We start from the raw sequence: 15486 nt of genomic DNA, 5'->3' as shown, positions 1-15486 counted from the left end.
CCAATTATTTTTTTCTATCAGATACCCTACATTTTGGAACTCCCGCATTGGGAAAAAATCAGACTGAATAAGATTATTCATGTGTCTTCTTCTTTCATCTCTAGCTTTTCCTTCAACAGAAGGCAAAATGCCGTTCTTTAAGTATTGTTACTAAATGAATACAATTTTGTTCAACATGTGTTTGCAGATCCTTACTTGGCAAACCTCTAAGATGTTTACACAACAATTATCTGTATCTGCATATTGCCATTTATGATTTCCTTTATTTGTGTACTAACAGTATTATATATGTCTGCTCTTATTTGTTAGGCTAAACTCTTTCTGCGTAACAGTGCAGAGAATTGCCAAGAGCCAAGGGTGCACAGTCTGATTTCTTCCCACTCCATTTGTTCACTGTATGACTCTGGAATTCACTTAACCAGTGCCATAGAGGTCCATTTTGAATAGAAACAATTAAATCAAATATGGCAACCTGAAGTGTAGTGTCCATTGCTGAGTGATATTTGGTCAATGTGGGTTTAATAAAATACTTTTGGATGACTCCCATTTAGTTTACTGTTTATGCTATAAGAAAATGTACTTGCTTTCATGTAGGACCCATTCCTGGGGAGTAGACATTTTGTGATTTGTTGGAACAGAATAATTTTTTTTGATTGTCAGGTATGTGCAGTTTGAGATTTTGGTGAACTGATGTTACAGCAAATGCAGAGAAGGCTGTCTTATGTTCACACTTCATGTGTGTTCACACTTACCTGATACTTATCTGCAGTCTATATGTGTGTGTGATTGAATTTATGTGTGTGCGTGTGTGCATCCCAGTAGATACATCCTCAATAGTTTCCTTCACCAGCTGCAGACTGTGTGTCAGCAGAAAACTCAGCGATGATGCTGACAAAGGTGATATCTATAGGCCAGAAAACAATTAATCCCACATCTGCCAAGTCCTGGGTCCTAATCAGTGAGGAAGCTCCTCAAAAATCTCTTATGCAGTCCACACAGCTAAATGGAATGTGTACAAGAAATGCCTAGTCAGATATATAAGATCCTTTCCACATCATGAAAATACTGACAAAAAGACAGCAGTAGCTGTTGCCTGGATGTAGTAGTGCATGCAGACTGGTGTGCTGCAGGAGTCTGGGCAGTAGAAAGTGCACCAGTGTAATGCAGATAACCTTAGACTTCACCATTGACTAGAAATATGAAGCCATACTTTAAATGAGACATTAATATGCTCTCCACACTACACTGACATCCTCAGTTCTAGGAATTCCGCTGTCACAGCCTCTGTAGAGCAAGACAAATTGCAGCTTGCCATCTGCACCAAGTGGATCACCTGATGATGGATTCCTATCACTCTTCTACTAATGCTAGATGCCCCAGACATTCCTATTCTCTCAGTCCATCAGGATATCGGCATGTCTTTGAATTAACTGCTATGTCAACAATATCTCCCACAAAATTCACATCTGCAACCACCTCAATGTACATCCTTAGCTTCAGTTCTTGACTTCCATAGCAATCAACTAGAAGTGCATTATTAGCATACAGAGCATCCACTGGGGCATCTATTTCATGATTTATTTATAAGTAAGTTTTAGACTAGCTGCCCTTGCATTTTATGCTTAGCCAATTTCCCTTTTTGTACTTGAATTAATGTGTCCATTTGGTTACAAGTAGGCCATACCCATCCCATGGTCAATAATTATATATTACCCCTAATAACAATAATGGGATCATACCATAGATAACCTGATACCATAGAAAACCACATATGGGATACGCATTTAGGAGTTGCCTCTGTACATTAGTAGTACAGAGGCCAGTCCTGGGGTAAATTTTCTCTTTCAGATTCATACATCCAAATTGCACTTGAATATGGACAGGGATAAACTTTTTTATGTGGATGAGGAGTCTTTTGCACAACAGCGGTATCTTTTGTGGGATATACCTATACCCCCAAATCATTCTGTTGATGTTGCAGATGAGGCTTAAATCTCTAGACTGACTACTTCTGATACCATTAGACTTGCTGATGTGCAGTAAATCCATCAGTATTGGATTGGAGGATGCCTTGCATGCCAGACACAGGTCATCTCTTAGCAGTCTCTAGGATACTGAGTATAGTGACACTGCTTTGAGTCAGTCCATGTAGGGAATGTTGTTTAGGCCTTATCTTCTTTTAGTAAGGTATCTCTCTGGGCATTCCAGTTGTTGCTTATGTCTGGACATATGCATGCCAAAGGAGGAAATATATTCCATGATTGTCCTAAAGAGGTCTGAAGAAAGGGGGACAATGAAATCTCTAAATCTGGTCACAATGTCTTTGTTTAAAAGTTGTGCAATATAGAAGGATTTTCTTACAACAAGGGACACATGTTGGTCAAAAGTTAGGTCACTGTACCCAAAAGTTCCCAAATCCAGAACATCTGGCCAACTCTTAGGGTGTATGTTTAATATGGTAGTTCCATGGGACAGGTGACTTCCCAAAGGATACATTAATGCATTTTTTGGCATTTAGTTTTAATCCTTGATTTTGGCATCAGTTATTTATTTGGGACAGACCTTGCTACATGATGGCTAAGTCATTTGGGGATTCAATGACCTCTCCTAGCTTGCAGTCATCTGCAAACATAGTCAGCCAGAGCCTTTTGGTTTGGCTTTCACTTCAGAAAACTGGACGCCAGCAGGACAGGTGCCAGCACCTCCCCCCCCCCCCCGAGGACTCCATTGTTGACTGGTCTCTTTGTGGAGGCAACTTCCCCTTCTTTGCTCTCCTGCATCCTATCTGTGAGCAAGTTGACAATTTAGCAGGTGACATAGGGGTTGATTTCCAGTTTATTTAGTTTTTCTATTATGCATGAGTGGTGTATTCTGTCAAAAAATTGGTCAGGACAAGATATGTGGTGTGGACCATTTTACTTTCATCTATTGCACTGGTGACCTTTTCAAAAAAAGCCACTAGGTTGAATATGCCTCACACATCCTTATTGAATCCAAACTGAGACAGGTCCAGTGTTGAAGGTGTCCTATGTCCTGATTAATTCCATGATAAGTTTTTCCTTGTATTTGCATATGTGGCTGGACATATAGGTCTGTAATTACCTGGGTCTCTGGAAGGTTCTCCCTTATGAAGGGAACTGACTGTAGCTGTTCTCCATTTGCTTGATACAAAATCTTTATGGAGGATGAGATTGAACATGTTAGAGGTGAGGCTAAATTGTGCTTTATGCTTTTTAAAATGCATCCAAGAATATTGTCAGGACCTATCAATGCAGTGTTTTTAGCTTTTGATAGCACTTTTAGGACTTGGTCCTGTGTGATAGCTGCAGGTTAGCCAGTTTCAGTTGTAACTTGAGGGGCAGACATAAGGGATAGAGCAGTAAAGTTAGAGCTAAATTTAGTGGCCATTCGGTTTGTTATATATCTACTGCCACGGTGTAGGTACAATCATAATCGGCTCAGCGCATTGCTACATTGTGCTTTTGAGATTATGAAGAAAGCTAAAAAAGTGACTGTTTTTGACTTGGGTAGCTATTTTAGCCTCAAATTTGGCTTTGGTGGATTTTATAAAGTCCTGAGTTGTTTGTTTATTTACATGACAAGGGCTCTAACTTTTTAGGAATTAATCTTCTGGTCAGACTTATTTTCCTTTTATTATAAGACATCTTAATATTGTGATTCAATCATGTGGGTTTGTTTTTCAAAATTTATTTAATGTTTTTAATAAGTTCATCTTACACTTTCTTCCAGTCACTTCCTAAAAATGGAACAGATGTAATCAATATTATGAACAACATATTGCAAAAATATTAAAGTACACAATATAGCCATATGCTGTGTCCTGATTCCTAGAAGAATTACATAAAGCATTCTAAAATATATAGAGGAATCAAAACAATACAACGAAAAAAGTAAAATCAGACTGCATCATAAGCTTATAAAACTTATGCATTGATCATGACCTATTATTGTAACATGTAGTATTCACAAAGATGGAGGTGGGCAGAATGTGCAATGAACAATCCAGTAATTAGATAAAATATTGATAGCGTAAATAACCAAAGCCTTTACACAACAATTGGTTGGCACTAGTACATATAATAACAGAAAAAAAATGAAACAGCAATGTTTTCAGTTAATTTGCAGACTTTTCAGTCAAAAGCAGTTACTGATCTGTTATCCATCCATCAGCCGTGATGAATTCTACTCCCCTGGCAGTTGCTGTGAATATGGTAGGGTTAGTGATACAAGGGACACACAGAAGTCACACAGTGATAGAAATAACTCTGGGTTAATCAGCAAGTTTGTCTCTAAGCAGCCAACAGCATAAATTCAGGAAGTATAGCAGAGGAATGACTTCTTGAAATTCAGAGGCAAATTACCCAAACTTAGGAGGGCCCAGCGGTACCACATCTGGATGGTAAGTGCAGAAATCGTGTTCCTGTAGCACCAAATATATCGTGCAAATATGATGAGCTGCAGCTGCTATTTTTAAAGTCAGCCCAGCAGTACTAAACAAGAAAGGCATTTTTTACTCCCTCAGTCTCTGGACAGCAGATTAACAAGAATGAAATAGCATCTAGTTATAGGCCTGTAGGGCTTATCAAAGCCCATCTGCATTACACATTCTTGTGTTAGTTGAATGAAGTCCAAGTGCACTCAAAGTGCCTTGGACATTTACAGAAGGATGCAGAAAACTGGATATTTTGGAGAATTTCTTACTCAGGCCTTATATGTAAGAAAAAAATCTGTGCTTTCTAACAACCATATTACAAGCAAGCAAAACAATGTGCTACAAAACACAACTTCACTTTGTCTCACAAGTACTGATGTTTTATAATTCCACAGCATGTACAACTTGTAAACTAGTAGCAAACTGTATATCGTAATTTGTTTTTTCTGCAGTAGTATCTTCATGTGGATGTAAATAAAAGACTTTGAAGACCTTAAGGTCTCGAAACTGGAACAGAGTTTCTATTCATTCATTTTCTGGTTTGATCATCTAAACTTGAATGGAAGCAATATATAGGCAGCATATTGCCCAGAAGCAGTGCTTTCATTTGAACTAAAGCTTGCTTACAAACAAAGCCAGATAACGTGTTAATTCAGCTCCAAGTTTAAAAGTAGACACTTTTACTCTAAAAGGACCATATAATTTGCAAAGAAGATTGTAGATTTCTTTATTCCACTACCAAACCATTTTTGAAGACAGTAAGCAGTAGCAGGCCAAGACCAAATGTTTGGCCCAAAACTCACTTAGATAACAGAACAGAAAGATCTTTATTAATAGCTGCTGTGTCTAATAGTCACCATCAAACAGCTTCTGAAGCAACTTAACATTTGTACTTTAGCAGGCTAAGTTTAATTTTTGTAGGCAACGTATGCAGTAACATTTTCACTTAAATTATGCAAGTGCTGTAACTTTTTTATCTTGTGATACGGCAAAAGGGATTGCAATGAGCTTTGAAGGCATCCTCATCTAACAGGCAGGTAACTGAAACTATACCTCTTATGCAATGTCTTGACTATATTCATCTTAAACTAGATTAGGATATGTGTTTCAGCCCATGTCTGTTATTTGGTCAAAAAGAATATTAACAGATGTAATGCCGTTTGAAAGGTAAAGACTGTCCATTTCCACTTACGTCATGTGTACCAGCCTCAGTTTTTCTGACTCCTTCTTCTATACTGTGATGTACAATGTTAAAAAAAGCAGAAAATGGGAGGCTTTGTTAGGCCCATCATAGGGCATACAGACTTACTAATGGATACAGATGAGATGAACGTAAGTTCAATGCCCTGCAAGACTTTAAAAGGATGAATTCTCCTTTTGCACATCAAGTAGGTCTAGCACTCATGAGTAAATAAACCACAACCTACTGTTAATTAGAGGTAATATACAGACATGTAGCAAATGTGGCATGAAGGGGACAGGAGCCCCAGGTGCAAAGTGCTAGAAGGCACATTCTGCTGGTGCCTATCAGCTAGTAGAACATTAATTTCAGTACTGGCATTTCTGAATTCCAATACTTAAATGTTTAAATACTGTATTTTGGTATCTTTTTTTGTTCCTCAAGTTGAGGCCTTGCACCCCTTATGAACTTGATGACTGGTGAGGAGTGCCATATCAGAAAATGGGCCCTTTGTTATTTTTATTTCTTTATTTATTTATTTATTTTGTGTTCTTCAACTTAAATTTGAGGGACACCAGTTTAAGGACTGGTAGTAGGGGCTACATGAGCCATTCAAGGCTCTGCTGACATAAATAAGAATGTGTAACAGCTAATAGTAGAATTATCCTTAATGGGTATGCTGCCTGCTCATAGTTTGTTAGTTCTCCGCCAAGTGAAAATTGCAAATATATTTTTCAGAGAAGCTACGAGGGTGAATATTCTAGTTTCTCATATGGTTTGCTATAGTCTTCGTGTGAAAAGTAAAGAGCAGCACCAGAATATTTTTCATTCAAAACTTCCATTTAGTGTACACAGATATGAACTGTGCCTCTCAACCGTCCAGATTTTTGCAGAATGTTCAGATTTGTGTCTATATTTTTGGTACATTCCTGGTAAAATACATGTTTTCTGGCAAAACTTTTAAGAATTACATCATTAAACAACGACATACATTTGAGTTTCAGACTCTGTGTCCTTCAATGAATGCTTGCTAAAACAAAACATATTAATGTAGCAGCTTTAAATAAGAATAATATTTAAAATGCTTCCTTGATTTTGGGCCTTTGTTCCACCATTATTTTTGGTATTGTCTGGATTTCTTGTGAATACAGTTTGAGAGGTATGATATGCACAAATCATATAATTAATAGTGTATAAGAAATTCTTAGAGTTGTTGAAAACTAGCCACCATAGAACACAAATATAAGAATAAAATATGATTCTACAGCTAACATATTAACTACTACAATGGCCAAAGCCATACAGGAAAACAGGGCCTGTGAGGGCACAAATGTAAAAAGCAAGGAACAGCAGATGCAACTGCAGCTTATATTGGGAAAATCATCAGTGCAATTATCAAAACAATTGCATATGCATGTGTGTGAGCTTTGGTTGGCTTGTTTATTTATTCAGTTATGCATTAATTTACATATTATCTATGATGGTTTTGCATATATAACTGTAGGATATGAGTTTAATTAGTAAACATGCATTTAACATAAACTGCATTTAGCTAGCATAGAAATTTCTAACCCCATAGACCTTTCCTGCAATTCTCTTTTGCTGAATTTGTCTCCTTAGCAAAATTAAAACAGAGGAGTCAAGTGTTCGTTTGTTTGTACGGGGGGGGGGGGGAGAAAAAAATGGAAGGCATTGCCTCTGCAAAGAAAACAAATCTGTCAGTCATTTTTTGTTAATGTGGTGTTTGTCAAATACATACATTTTAGTTTGCAAGTAATTAGTTTCAATCCATAACAAAACCTTCCATCTATTGTAGGCCTCAGTGTACTAGAAGCTATTGTAAAGGAGCAGTGACTCCAGAATTATGATAACTTAATGGGACTCTATTTTAATGCTAGTTCCAACATAAGTTTCATAATATGAAGAGACAAGCAATTTATGTGGGAAGGCAAACTCGTTTTGTGTCAGCTGGGCTGTAATTTCATAATTGCCCAACTATGACTCATAATGTCCCCAAAACATAGGTTGTAGAAGGATAGCAGGGCCCTTATCAGCCCATTTCTCTCCAATATCACTGCATGCATGCAGGTGGGGTACTCCAATTAAATATAATGTAAGATGCTGGTGTTTTTCACACAAAACATTTTTTTCATCAGAAGTAGATTGAAGAATGGTACAGTTGAAGTAATCAATTTCCTCAGTTCCATGCCTTTCTGCTATGAAATAAACACAGAAAGAAAACACAACAGTGTTTCTTCACATTTAAAATTTACAATAATGACTCTGCTGTGCTCAGCACTCAAACCAGACTTACAAAAATCTTACCTGCAGGAGGAGCTTTCACTATACACCTCAACTAATCTAAGTGCAAGAAATCTTGTCAAAAACAATGGAAGAACAATGGCCCAGAATCAGGGACCAATTTTTAAATAGTGCTCTTTCAAACTTACAAAGTTGTTAAAATAACAACTTTTATGTTAGTATGCATTTCTGAGGAATATGACGGCTGAAATTCAAATGTATGTCATTATTTAGTGCTATTTCTTGTCAGTGACTTGGATTGGCCAGAAAACCACTAATTTTATAAGGAACAGACCAAAATATGAGGCAAAAAATAGATATTTTGTGAATTTCTGGCCTCTTGAGAGGCATGGTTCTCACAGGGTACCACTACTAATGAGTGAGTGAAACAGATGTGGACTAGTGTCATTGCATTTCCAAGATCAGCTCTGGGACCCAGGCATAACTACGTTGGTCAAGGGTACGAATAATTGTTTAAAAGATGACAGCTATAGAGACCGACTTTTTACTCAATGTCATTAAGCTAGGTGGCAATGAGGAATACCTCATAATTGTGAAAAAAGTGCCCTAAAAAGATCTGACCTTGTTTTATGATGCTCTTAACAAAATACATCAGACAAAAACAGAAAAAAAATGTATGAGATTCACCTGCCCTGAATTTTCAAATATCTCTCTCACTGTTCTCAGTCAGTAATGCTGTAATATAATTTAAGTAATCTCTTGTGCTTCATATTTCTAGGGCTAATATTAACATAGTCTGCTGTCTCGAGAAAAATGTATATGTGATAAAGTGTATTAAGTTGATTGACTGTATATATGTATGTACTACAGCCAAAATCAAAGTCGCTCCCTCACATCATACATAACAAGTTTTAATGTTTCACTAAATCAGTGCTACTTACAGTACTTTTGGGAAAAAGTTAGGCATACTGTTCAAAAATATTTTTTTTTATGAACCACATTATGCAAAATAAGTAAATGAACAGACCTATGGTTTGAAGTTGAATTTTACATATAAATGATCATCCTAAGTAGCTTGTATACATAATTGATGTATCAATAAATAATTAATTGAGCCTGCATGTTTCCCTTTAAAAAACATGTCAATCTAAACAATTACCATTGCCAAAATATCCAGCCATCCACCTGGTCAAGCAGGATGTCAGCTAGTAAACTGCCACAGTAGTGACCTTATCAAATCAGCAATATATTCCACTCATCACTAATTTAGGCATGTAGCAAACAACAAGCTCTTTTTTACATACCAAAAATTGCAAACGCTACACATATGCAAATTTACAATAAGAGTAGAAGGTGATGAAAACAGCAGCACTCCTGCCTGGAGTCCAAGAAAGAGCAAGGCTTTTCTTTTTGATTTCCGTAGGTACTTTCTTGAGACCTTGTTGAGCTGTTATAATGTCCCACTGTACATTATGGATGCCAATTCCAAGCTTGCTGGAGCAGTGACTGATAACACTGACTTTATCTTTTCTGATGAGCAGTACCATCATTACAGTGGTCTGTCATGGCATTGCCCTGACCTGTTTGGGGATTGTCAGACAGACAATGGGAAGAGTGACAGAGTTTTATGATAGCTTTGTTTATTTATTTGTCTGTCTGCTAATAGGTGCTCCATTGTACTGACTTCTTACAAATTTATTTTAGAGTAACCATGGAATATCAAGCCAACACAGAGGAATATCAAAGGAGGTAAGAGTGCGTCTCCTGGCCATGGGGTATATATGCCATTTGCACTGCTCTGTGCAGTTTCATTTTGATATGTAACATATGTATGTACTACTGTTCTATTTTTTTCTCCTTTCTGCAGGTCCATTTTTTTGTGGCAGAGAAGCAGAGATGGTCATCTTACATGCAGTGGACAACACTTCAGAATCCGGGTCAGCAGTAGTCATCAGGTCTGTCACCCTGCTGAAGGTGACCTAGAAAGCTTATGGATGACTTCCATGTCCAAATATGAGAAAGTATGTAAAGACACTCTTCTGATAGTGCTCAGAGGGATACTTTCTGATCTCACAGTGACAGTTGCTGAGTCTTGTGTTTTTGGAGATTCACCAGCAGCTAGATGCCTAACTCTTAACTGTAGAGTGACTCCTGTTATTGCCTGTCAAGTCACATGATGTTAGACCCTCATATTCATCCCATCAGAGGTGAAGTACAATACATCATGTATGAATGTGACTCAATATTTGTGTGGGTTAGTCTCCATTGCAGCCTGGCACCTGTCATAAACACTGCCCTATAGCCCATACAGGTTTTCTTGTCTTATGTGACATTCTGCATATATTGTTTGTTGCCTTGCCCTCAGCATCACCAGGTTTTCACCATCTACCTGTCTGTCTGCCCCCATCCACTGTCATCTTGGTAATGTGTACCAAAACTTCCAATTCTGTCTGTCTACATTCTATGTTTATTTACCTGCCCTGCTACCTTCAATTATTTCTCTATCCATCTCATAATCATTCAGCCTTACGTTCCTCACCTACCTTTCATTTCATTATGTGATGGACGTTATTTCACCTCCTCCCCCCCAAAAAAAACCCCATAATATCCTTCCAGCACTATGATTCCTTATAGTTATCATTGTATGATTTTCTCTGCTTGTCAACCCCTCCCCCCCCTTAACAACTTCCCTATCACCCTCTTTCCTCAATGTGTTAAATGATGAACTGAGTTGGCACCTTGATGTAATGAACTTTCCTGGGGTGTATGTCACTGTGTATGCTGTAAATATGCAGTGCTTATTGTGTGCATAAATGCACAGTTTTAGGTGTACTTGCCTGCCTTTCCTGCAATGGACAATCTGATCACATGCATTTTGCTAGTGCAACTTATTCACTGAAACTGCTTAACTCTATTTTTGCCTATAATGTAACATTATTACTTTACTATGCAGTCCTTTTTTCAGACTACCACTGTTGTTCTGCTAAGAATCTTGAGAAGCTACAGGCAACATTAAGTACTGTGTTCTCTAGGTTGTTAGGTCGGGGTTCTAATCTCACTGCAGGCAACTTTTAAACATGCACTCAAGTCACTCAACAACAATTAGTGCTATTACTCTGTTATAGTACATGCTGGGGTGAATGACTTCAGATATACCTCTCTTGGCTATATGAAGAGAGACATGGGTAAACTCTCAGATTATGAGTCTCAGGAAGGTATGTCCCTAGCTCCAAACAGCATTCTACCTTCACCCAGGATGATGCTACAATGTAAACAAAAAATGATTGACTTCACCAGTTGACTTAGCTTCTGGTGTCAATCCAGGGGGATCCAATATTTGTCAACTGGGAAAGACATGGTTGACAAACCACTCTGCATTGCCAGAGATGGTCTTCACCTGTCTCCTTTAGGCTTTCGGATACTAGAAAAGGTTCTTGCCTCCACCATAATGCCTTTTTTAGGCAATGTAAAAATAAAAAAGTTGCAATGTAAAAAAATCCACTCTAGACAAAGTCAAGGTTATGCTGCTTAATGCTAGGAGGCTAAACAGAAAAATGTACTCCCTGGAAGCACTCGTCACTTTGAAAGATGCTGGTGTCAGTGCAGTCACTGAGGCATGGTTCAAGGCCATAGACAGCACCCCAGCCGTGCAAGGCTATAATGCCTTCCACATGTTCAGACCCCAAAACAAGTGTGAAAGAACCAACGGTGGAAGTGTTTCCATCTTCATTAAAGACAAGCACACCTCAAGAACGGTTAAACAGTATGACACTCTTTTGCTACTCCAGGTCCAACTACCTATAGGTAAAACACCCTACCACATAATTGCTGCCTACATGTTCCCTAACATGAACCAAGAGAAGCACACCACCTATCTGGACTTACTAATGTCACTCACTATACAGCCAAACACTTTGGTCATAGGTGATTTCAACAATCCTTCCGTTGACTGGGTGACATACATAAGTACAAACATGCTCGATCTGAGATTCCTGGACTTTGTCAATACAAATGCCCTGGAGCAGCTAGTCTGTGCCCTCACAAGGGGTTCAAATGTCCTAGACTTAATATTGACCAACATGGGAGGTCACTGCACTACCTGGTATGGTCAGATGGTCAGACCATAAGTCTGTCTGATTTGAAGTAATGATCAAACCTGACATGCCCACAACAGCAAAAAAACTGAAACATTTCTCCAAAGCAAACCCCAGCAAACTAGGCAATGATATAAAGTGTCAAACCCCCTGCTACAATAGCCAACAAAGACTCATATGCAGAGGAGTATACAAATGCCCTGTATAATCACCTAAACAACTGTATAGACTCAACTGTACCTTATCAACACCAGGTCCTCTCGAAAAAACTGGCCACCCTGGTGGACCTCAGGTATAAATAGGTTATACAACAAAAGAAAGAAACTGATGTCCAAAACAAGAGAGAAATTACTCAGCAAAAGAAAAATACCCTCCACAACTTGAACAAGGAAATCAAATATCATGTAAAGTCCTCTATAGTTAGTTACGAAGCTAAATTAACATCCCTAGTTAAGGATAATCATATTGCATTGTTTAACTACAGCCGAAAAATTAAAGAAAATACCCAACTATGTGCTGAACTTTCTCATACTGAACATGAAGAATTTGCCAACCTGCTAGCTGACAGATTTGGTGCATATTTCATCCCCCCCTTCCCCACCAGCCATACCCCCCCAAAGCATACCTGACACTACTCCTCTACCTAGTATCTCCAAAGAGCAGGTCATATCCATCCTCTTCAATGCCTCTATGGAACAAATAACATGCTAGGCTGCTTGCTGAATAATCTAAAACAAGACCTAGCAGAAACATTCGGCACTGTCTTTAACCTTAGTCTGAGCACTGGCCTTGTTCCAGCACAGTGAACAGCAACATTAATCTCCTTGCACAAAGGGAGTCCATCAACCGACCACATGAACTATTGACCCATAAGCCTAACCAGCCTTATCTACAAGGCCATAGAAAGCATCATCATGGACCTTACCAACAAGAATATAGGTGACCTTCAAACGCTTGACCAGACCCAGTCTGGCTTTGTTAAGGGTAGATCATGCTTATTGAACCTAGTGGGCGTCTTCGAGAATTTCATCAAAGCCCTGGATGAAGGCAAAACAGTCCATACTGCCTATATTGACTTAACCAAGGCTTTTGACACAATCCTCTTCTGGTATCTTTGATAAATTATGCCAGCAGGGGAATAGAGGATGCCTTCCCATTATAGAAGGAAGTAGCAGTCCACAAAAGTCATAAAAACTGACGGGTCAAAAAGAGAGCCAAGAAGACGATAGAGTAGACTACTGAGGATAAGAAAGAAATGATGTATTGTTACTATTATGCAAGAAGTCCAGATTTAACAGACAGAAAATATATGAAAAGATTGAGAGAAATTAGAGGAAAGAAAAAATACTTCCACAAGAAAAACTGTCAGAAGCTTCAAACAAAAATATGCGTTCATAAATACAATAGATGTATGAAAAACATTATATAGACCAAGAAACCTTGGGCAGTTTGGAAAAAGAAGCAACTGAGGAAATGCAAAAATATAAAGAACAAAATCTAGAGACTTTTATAAGCTATAAAAATGAAATATAGGCATGGGAAAGAAAGACAGATCTGATATGGTGCAATATTTATGCAAAGGAGAAAGCTAATTCATCAACACAAAAATGACAGCCCCAAAGATATTCAAAGAGAAATACAGGCAAAGGCATCCAGATATGGAAAAATTCACAATAAAAAAAATAAGATTACAAAGAGGAACAGAGAACAGAAGATTAGTACAGCAGAAGTTAAAAAAATGAAGATGAAGTTATGGAAGAGTTGTGAAGTGAAGAATTTAGTGTAGAAATTCTAACACAGGTGACATCACAGCAAGATAGAGCAATGGATCCCCAAATTAAGGAGAAACCAGTGGTGCGGGAAATATCTGATCATTTGCCATATGGAGATACTTTGGAGCCTTTCACGGGAAACCAGTAGAAAGGTTCAGTTGGAGTTGTACAGAAAGAGAAGGAACAAGAAAATGTGTTATCTCTGAGGCAGTGAGTGTTGTGGAGTGATAGGCCAGTGAGCTACATATAAAAAAGCAATGGATGAAACAGGATGAAACTGAAGAGAATGTGTGTGCTCTGGAACTTTCTATAGAGATTCTATAGAGATTCATGGGATATGGCAGAAGTAAACAGGATATATTACTGTGCAGCTAAAGAAATGACAGACAATGTCTTACTACAAAAATGCAGGGTAGTAAGAGAAAGGAAGGGGAAAAAATGAATGCTATCATGGAAATATCAAATAGAGAAAGCTATAAAGCAATTAAGACAAGAAGTGTCACTGTTAGAAGACTATTGAAGAGGGAACAGATCAACAAAAATACCAACAGACAAACGTGATAAAAGCAATGAGCAGTGTCAGAACAGATCTGGGTCTACAGTGCACTATCGCAAATAATAAACTACAAATATCATCATAGGCAGAAAAACTTAGAAGATTTGCAGATAAATATAAAAGAAAAGTACAAAATAAGCAATTTACTGATGATCCAAAAAAGTTTTATATAGAATTGGGAACAAAGTAAAAGGAATTGAAGCACCACCAAAAAATAAAGAAGAAATAGATTTTGGAGAAGTATCTATGAAGATCCTGTGGAACATAACAAAGATGCTAAATGGATAGAAGTAAAAGAAATAATAAGAAGTTCAAATATACAGGGTTTGAAATGGGATGAAGTTACGGCCAGAGAGACTGAAACAAAATTAAGGAAAGCTCTTAAACTGGAAAACTCCAGGCCCGGATGCAGTACCTAACATCTGGCTAAAAGTATTAACATAGGGATTTAGCCGTGAGTAAGAACTATTTATATGCAAACCCTGACCAGACACCAGCCTGGTTAACAATTGGAAAAACAATACTCCTACTTAAGGGTGCACCTGCAAGCTATTCTAAAAACTATAGACCGATAACTTGCCTTCTGATGACATACAAACTGTAGACTGGAATTGATGCAGACAGAGTTTATAGTCATTTAGAAGAAACTCAATCATGGCAACAGAACAAAAAGATAATAAAAGAAAGTCATATGGAATAAAGGATCATTTGTTGTTAAATAAAGTCATACTGGAGGACTGTAAAAGTGGAAGAATCTAAGTATGGCATGGATAGACTATAAAAATGCATTTGACAGTATCCCACATTCATGGATGAAAGAGTGTTTAAAAATGTATAAGATACACTGTACACTGATCAATTACATTACAACAACCATGAAACAGTGGCAACCTACTTTGCAGTTATGCCATGATAAAGGACAAACTATTATTCCACGTATAAAGACTCAAAGGGGGTATTCCAGGGTGACTATGTCACCACTGCTATTTTGTCTTGCCCTTAGCCCATTAAGTTAAATCTACTTAACAGATTAGGTCATGGCTACAATTTTCCTCCCAGAAAACAACAAAGTGCAAAGCTATTTCATCTTCTGTTTGTAGATTATTTAAAACTGTAATGCTTATCAGACGAGGAACTGAAAGCACAACTGCAAGTGGTCAAAGCTTTTT

At 37.8% G+C, this 15486-nt stretch overlaps 1 protein-coding gene across 1 annotated transcript in view; it reads right to left on the bottom strand.

Annotated features, from left to right (window-relative positions):
• LOC122803222 (limbic system associated membrane protein) overlaps positions 1 to 15486 on the bottom strand; it is a 1483743-nt gene that overhangs the window by 954947 nt on the left and 513310 nt on the right. The window lies entirely within an intron of this gene.

The sequence above is a fragment of the Protopterus annectens genome, chromosome 5.part1 (assembly GCF_019279795.1).
Source record: "Protopterus annectens isolate FY-2018-M chromosome 5.part1, PAN1.0, whole genome shotgun sequence".
Classification (NCBI taxonomy): Eukaryota; Metazoa; Chordata; order Ceratodontiformes; family Protopteridae; genus Protopterus; species Protopterus annectens.
The sequence above is the reverse complement of the archived record's forward strand: the minus strand, read 5'-3'. Positions and strand labels throughout refer to the sequence as shown.